The sequence below is a fragment of the Triticum aestivum genome, chromosome 5D (genome assembly GCF_018294505.1).
Source record: "Triticum aestivum cultivar Chinese Spring chromosome 5D, IWGSC CS RefSeq v2.1, whole genome shotgun sequence".
NCBI lineage: Eukaryota > Viridiplantae > Streptophyta > Magnoliopsida > Poales > Poaceae > Triticum > Triticum aestivum.
In genome coordinates this window covers 468845747-468853649 of record NC_057808.1, presented here as the reverse complement: position 1 = coordinate 468853649, position 7903 = coordinate 468845747, and the positions used below count along the sequence as shown (strand labels likewise).

General features: G+C 46.4%; 1 long non-coding RNA gene across 1 annotated transcript; it reads left to right on the top strand.

Moving 5' to 3' along the window:
• Positions 1 to 274: 274 nt before the first annotated feature.
• Positions 275 to 3319, top strand: LOC123122859 (uncharacterized). The gene is made up of 2 exons (XR_006460403.1): positions 275 to 763; positions 3020 to 3319. It is a non-coding gene; the product is annotated as an uncharacterized lncRNA (long non-coding RNA).
• The last annotated feature ends 4584 nt before the right edge of the window (positions 3320 to 7903 follow it).

Here is a 7903-nt window from a genome sequence, read left to right as displayed (position 1 = left end):
TTCACAACAGGCGGAAATGGTGACCAAATTTTTTTACTCCCCCGGATCCATATTAATTGTCGCTACTTTGATTATAGCTGAGTACGAAATCCCTACATTAGGATACTTTAATCAGGGAGGACTAGTATAGAATCTGGGCTTAGGGTAGAAGAATAGAAAAAAGGATTCTGGGCCGCTGGATCAGCGACGTACGCCACAGATTCGAGTGAACGGATTTGTATTGAAAACTACACAGTTCTGTGCTAATATGTCCCTTTGCTCGCCACTAATTTGCTTCAGGTCCTTCTCCTTCAAAACGACTACCCCCGTCGCTCGCTCCCGTTCCCCTCTCTCGTCGACTGTGGCGGCTGCCCAGATCGGCAGATCCGTTGCTTCCCTGGTCGACGACGGCTACTCCCACGCCACCTGTTCCCTGCCTCCTCCCTTCTTACTCCGGTATCCAGGTCGCTTGGATTGGATCCGTCCTTTTTTTTTGCGAATACGCTTGGATCCGTCCCTAGGGCAGCCCAACATCGTGCTGCGCATCGTCGTCAGGACCTGGCCGCCGCCGCCATGGCCTCCTCTTCCCTGGTGGCCGCGGGCGCCCCGGACGGTCAACTCACATTCCTATATCTGGAGGGCAAGCTAGTAGAGGTCGAGTGCATGGTGAAGTTGCCACAGCCCCCTCCTCCCCGGTGGTCCTAGATCCAGCAATAGCTCACCGGAGGCAAGCCGGCGGTGCTCGATCTCCTCGCCTCCTTCGCCTTGCAGGTTCAGCAACAAGGTCAGCTCCGTTTCTCCCACTCCCCTCCCCCTTCTCCCCTCCTATAGTTTCATACTGTATACTGCTCCATTTTCTGAGGCTAGTTGACCTGTGCTGATTCCTTCTGTACTATCATTTTCGATTGGCATAGTCTTGACATCCATCAGATTTGAGCCAACAGCACACGCAAGCTCCCCTGTACCAATCCTTGGGTGCATACTCTTGCATTGCCTAACTAAACATTGATATTTGTCCCTTCATAGAAAGAGAAAAAAAAAATCACCAGGTTAGATGCTTTTGAAAATGACCGACAGCTCACATTTGTAAAACCATAATAGGAACATCCCACGGTAGGAATTTGATCACGCTGCTTGCAACATAGGAATAAATAACAAATGCAAAACACAAATTGTAAAACATTCCAGCCTCCTAAGTATTAAGAAATATTACTATATCCGGCCAGGGTATAATGTTATGAACTTATGATGCAAAATCATGTTGAGTACCATATAGATTAAAACTAGGATCCTTGTAGCACCGCTAGGAATGCATAACCATTGGTCAGTAATGGTTCAGACTTTCAGTTATACACTGGTGGCTCGATAACTGAACATTTATTTGTTATATACTAGTGGACGTGAAGCAAGAAAATTAGCTATATTCACCCAAGCTACTTACAAATCATGTCACTTAGAGTCTCCGTATTTCCTATACCTACTCTCTAGTGTACTTGCAAAATATCTTGAGTCATCAAGTGGACGAATGGGCCCAACAGAAGGGAAGAATACAAGGCTGAACCACCATAAACTGCAGGTCAGGTGGACTGCCAAAATAAATTCAGTTATCGATCCAATCATGCTTGTCTCAGTGTTGAGTAGGCGCAAAATCAGTCAGAATAGATAACCGGAGGCCATGGAGGTCTGTCTCACCTTGCTCAGATATGACAGTGGCCAGCTATTCTGACAGTTCACTTTATATGTGCATCCATGGCGAGGGGCTCGGCGGTCACCATGACTGGGTGGTGTTAGCCGCTTGGGGAATTAAGAGAGAGAGTTGGTCATTGTAGCTCATTTTTTGTATGGTATTGTATTCAAGAAGAAGCATATCCATCTCTTTCGCATGACTAGGCAACCACAACCCCTTTTAGTAGACTGAAAATCACATCAAGGATCAAGCTTAATTAGCATTCATATATTGAATTATGTCATTTCAAGATTTTTTCAATCTCTGGTTGAAACAACGCACTTATAAAACTCTATCTTGTTTGCTTTAAGGAATTAAAGCAATTCTATTTGCTGCCGAAACCCTCGCCGATTCTTGATAATAAAACTTGTGAGGCCATAAGTATACTTTTAAAAGTTGGGTATACACTTGAACAAGTTCAGTAAATCATGGAGGAGCGATAGATATACACTTGTCTCCATTATTCATTTCAAAGACCATTGACTGAGATATTATTGCTGTTGTAAGACAAGTAGGACTTTGAGATTGTAGAGGTTGAGTAAGTATATCATTCTTGTTTTCAGTTTGCATTTCATTGTAACCTTTCGCCTGTAAAAAATAAGACTCTCGTTGTGTGTACCTTCTAATTTGCAACCTATATAACAAATGCTGATTGGAGCCCGGTTATGATCGAGCTTCAAGCCAAAATAAAATAGAATCAATGACAGTGGTAGAATCACTACAGTGACGCAGATGAACTGGTGAAAAAATAACATTTTGATCAGATTTTTTATACTAGAAAATGGTTAAGTACGTAAAGGGTTACATGACTCAAGCTAATGTTGCAGAAAACTGGTTGAGCAATTGAATTTTCCAAATCTGCTACACTTTAATTGGTTTGCACAATGTGAAGTGGCTTACTTTGTCCATTCTACGATCAGAGTTATTCATCTTCACCATACCACTAACAAAGGAAAAAATGTTTCCTTGTAGTAGCTGTGAACTTGTTGTGTCAAATTATTATTGAAGCAGACTTTTTTTTGAATCTCTAGTTTCTTCTACATACAAGAACAGGAAATGCTTCTCTTCCATGTATTTGACTCATGTTTCTGCTTTGGATCTGGTGCAAATGTGCCTTTGTGCCATCGTAATATATATTTGTTTGCTTTCTTTTAGAGTTCCGTTTTTCCTTTCTTAGAAGGCAAGTAGAATTTTCTTCCTGCTACGCGGTGTCCAGATTTGTTCCTTCTTATTACAATGGTTGATCCATATTTAAGTACACTTACATGTCTTGTGCTCAAAACTGAATGATTTGTTTGGTGCCATCTTTTCCAGTACATGAAGATTCATGAGCAAGATGCACTATAACTGGAAGCGAAAGGGAATAACTTTTCTTTTATGTGCAATCAGATAACAAACCCGATGCAAGCTTTGGTCGCGATGCTTATTCAGCGGGGATCACTTCAGTCCATACTCAGGGCTCGCTGTTCATGTACTAGAAAATGATCATCTCATGTTATGTACAAGTTATATATGTATGTCTCTTGTGTACTCAAATTAGGATGGATGTCATACACTCAAATATTTCTGGCTAGGATGATCCATTTGGACGTGTATTCAAAATTTTGTGCTTCACATTTACTCGTATATTTGTGTCTGGGGTGGTCCAGCTTGGGATTTACTAGGAACAGAATGGCCTGATGGGATTTACAAGGAACGGAATGGCCTCAACGCTGTGAAATTCTGAAGTTGTCCAGATTGGATATGAGAAAGTTAGGGTTGTTACTGCAAAAGCTCATGTTTGATCTCTGACTGTTTGTAGGGGGGTTTTCATCAAATGTACTATAAGTGGCCACAGGTACCTCCACTCCTATGTGTACCGTCCATATTCAATCCAATAGCTGGGGATCATTTTTCTATTCTTCTACTGTAAGCCCAGATTCTATCCTAGTCCCTCCCACTTTAATCTTCAAACCTAAACTCTCCGTCAGTAGATCCTGGACAGTTTGCATGTACGTACGTACATATCTCTGGTGAACCATCTCGTGTGGGTCGTGAGGAGCCACTTCCTGCAGACAGTAGTGAATGTTACAGAATATCTTGTTTAAAAACAGAGGGTAAACTTTGCCTTGTTTCATTAATTAAGAAGAATTTAATAAAAAGCAACCAGTTGAAACAAGAACACGGTCGTTTCAGGTACATACATATATACTCTTGCGGCATCAAAGAACTCAAGTGCTTCGCAACCGCCATCCCCCAAAGCATGCCATCGGCCTTAACCTTGGTCGTAACGGAGCCAGCTATCGACGAAACATTCCTATAAACACTCGCATTTCACTCACACCATATCTCCCAAGATACAAGGATAACTATGGAAGCCAAAACCTTTCTCGTGCAGTGTTTACAATGACCGTGGTTTGCTACCATTCTTTAACTAAGTTTGAACTTGCCCCACCCATCAATATCCACTTGGTGTGCATCCCTAACCATCTTTTGATGTCACTCCAGATGCGTCTTATGTATCTCCACCTGAACAACATATATGCCGTTATCTTTAGTTCCTTTTTTGCATAATTGACACAAGCCAAGATTTGACAACCCTCGACGTTGGAGCCGTCCGTCGTCCACACACGGTCTTGAACGATGAGCCATGCAAAAAATATAAGCTTCGACGGCGCCCCAATTTTCCAAACCACCGGCTCAATAGTCAGAACAGGTGTGGCTCCAGCTGCGGAACTGCTGCTCACCTCACGCCACCTGACCGTAATTCTTAGGATGGAACTCGACCGCACTAGCGTCCTGTCTTAGTTTTATCCCGTTGATGAAAACCCACGAGCAATGCTACACGTACTATACTGTTTGTACGTTTTTTATATGACATGCCTCGCGAGCCTTTCGTCAGGTCCGCTGTGTGGAGCAGGACCTTTGGATCAATCATCGCACAGAATCATAGAGTTATTCTGGCAGGGTCTCCTTCGACATGAGTTACGATGTATCATCCTCGGCATCGAAAGTATACGATGGTGTGTTTGTGTGCGAGCAAACAGCAAAAGCGCGGATAACATTTTAGCCACCGAGGCCCGGCCTGTACCTTATGGAGCACTGGAATTTCACGACAGGAGAAAATGGCGACCAAAATTCTATGAAATCCCTACATCAGGTTACTGTTGAAGCCCAGATTATCCGACTGTAGATCCTGCACAATTCCCATGTACTATGTGCATACCTTGTCGTGATAGCAAAAGTGTTGAGTACAAGGATTATTAGGAAGTATAGGATAAACTAGGATTTGGTCATGCCTTGTCTTATACTCTAAGTTGGTCTCTGTACTTTATATATATGCCCACGAGGCTCAAGCAATACATCAAACAATTTCATCAAATCCTCTCTATCCCTTCTAACATGGTATCTATCGCAAGTCGATCCTAAACCCTAGCCGCCGCCGCTTCCGCACATGTGCGCCGCCCCCGGGGCGGTCGGCCTCCATGACCGCCGCCGGGGGCCGCGCCGCCCGTACCTAGGGTTCGTCCGCCGGCTGTGTTGGCCGGCTGCCCTAGAGAGTTTTTTTCCCGATCCTTTGATCCGGGTTTTCTCTCTCTCACCGGTCGCTTTGATCGGCGTCTACTTTTTGGTTTTCCGGTCTATATGATCCGGTTTGCGTCGCCACCGCCGCCGCCGACCCCGTGCGCCTCTACTCCAACACCGGCGCGATTGGTTGGCTTCTTCATCGACCCAGCGGCCTCGCGCGTCGTCCGCGCGTCTGCCCGTCGGTCGCCCCGACTCGGCGGCCTCGCGCGTCGGCCCGCCGGTCGCCCCGACCCGGCGGCCTCGCATCATGCTGCGGCCCTTCACCGCCGCCGTTCGCGCGACGGCCCGCCCGTCGATCTACGCCGGCCGTCACCGCCCTTCTCCGATCGGGACTCCTGCATCACCCCGACCCGGCAGCCTCGTGCCATGCGGCGGCCAATCATAGCCGCCCTGCCGCCCGACGCCGCCGGCTTCATCTCGGACTCTGCCGCCACCGCGCCTCCACCGAGCGACGTCCCCGACCTCGCGCGCAGTCCGATTGATCTCCCGCCCGCCACCGCGATCCGCCTCATCTACGCCGCCCGTCGGTTACGCGCACCTCCGCAGGTCCCGTGAAGATCGTCCCCGAGTTCAGCGCGCCTCTCCACCGATCGAGCATCGGGCTGCCGCTGCTGTAACACCCATGATGCGGCTATATCTCCCACTTGAGCTCGGTTTCGTCACCTGCACTGGCATCGTCGGCACCTGCAACTGTTTTGGTAGAATCTGTGAGTCACGAGGACTCAGCAATCTCACACCCGCGAGATCAAGACTATTTAAGCTTATAGGAAAGGATGGTGTAAAGAGGTGAAGCTGCAGCAAGCACTAAACATATATGGTGGCTAACATACGCAAATGAGAGCGAGAAGAGAAGCAACGCAACGGTCGCGAAGCTAGAATGATCAAGAAGTGATCCTGAAACTACTTACGTTCATGCATTACTCAAACCGTGTTCACTTCCCGGACTCCGCCGAGAAGAGACCGTCACGGCTACACACACGGTTGATGTATTTTAATTAAGGTCAAGTGTCAAGTTCTCTACAACCGGACATTAACAAATTCCCATCTGCCTCATAACCGCGGGCACGGCTTTCGAAAGATAATACCCTGCAGGGGTGTCCCAACTTAGCCCAATAAGCTCTCACAGTCAACGAAGGATAAACCTTCTCCCAGGAAGACCCGATCAGTCTCGGAATCCCGGTTTACAAGACATTTCGACAATGGTAAAACAAGACCAGCAAAGCCGCCCGAATGTGCCGGCAAATCCCGATAGGAGCTGCACATATCTCGTTCTCAGGGCACACCGGATAAGTCAAGCTACGAGTAAAACCAGACCTCGAGTTTCCCCGAGGTGGCCCCGCAGGCTGCTCGGTTCGGACCAACACTCGAAGGAGCACTGGCCCGGGGGGGGGGGTTAAAATAAAGATGACCCTCGGGCTCGCGAAAACCCGGGGGAAAAAGGCTTAGGTGGCAAATGGTAAAACCAAGGTTGGGCCTTGCTGGAGGAGTTTTATTCAAGGCGAACTGTCAAGGGGGTCCCATAAATCACCCAACCGCGTAAGGAACGCAAACTCAAGGAACATATCCCGGTATGACGGAAAACTAGGGCGGCAAGAGTGGAACAAAACACCAGGCACAAGGCTGAGCCTTCCACCCTTTACCAAATATATAGATGCATTAATAAAATAAGAGATATTGTGATATCCCAAAATATCCATGTTCCAACATGGAACCAACTTCAACTTCACCTGCAACTAGCAACGCTATAAGAAGGGCTGAGCAAAAGCGGTAACTTAGCCAAACAACGGTTTGCTAGGAAAGGATGGTTAGAGGCTGACATGGCAATATGGGAGGCATGAAATAGCAAGTGGTAGGTAGCGCAGCATGGCAATAGAACGAACAACTAGCAAAGCAAAGATAGAAGTGATTTCGAGGGTATGGTCATCTTGCCTGCAAGGTTCTCAGAGTTGTCAAAAGCTTGATCCTCGTAAGCGTACTCAACAGGTTCCTCGTTCACGAACTCGTCTCCCGGCTCTACCCAAAACAAGAACACAAGCAACGTAACCACAATCAATCACGGGAAATGCACAAGCAACATGATGCAAAACATGAATGATATGCAAGATATGATATGCGATGCATATGCGTGCTCCGGAAGAAAAATGACGAACAAGGCAGTAACTTGGCAAACCAAGAATGCCACTGGAAAGATGAGATGATTTCGGTTGAAATCGATATAAAGATCACCGGAAACGGATGCACGGTTTGCAAATGGCAAGCAAAACAAGAATGACACGAATCTGCGATTAACAGCATGATAGCACTTATAATACAACAAGAAACTATGCTACAGCACCCCAACATAGCAACAAAGCATATGGAAGTAATCTACAGGAGATGCTTGACAGAAGATGAACACTGAGCTACGGCTAGATCACATCACAGCAGGTTCAAACAAGCATGGAAAAAATGCAAAAGATATCAGGTTCACAGACTTGGTGAAATTACTGGACATGGCAGAAACAGCATCAGGTAGCAATGTTCAGAGCAAGCAATCAACATGCTACAGGAAACTAACATAGCAAAACAAGGCATGGCAGTAATATAATAAATGCATATGACAAAAGTCCCTTACTGACCATGAGCAAAAAG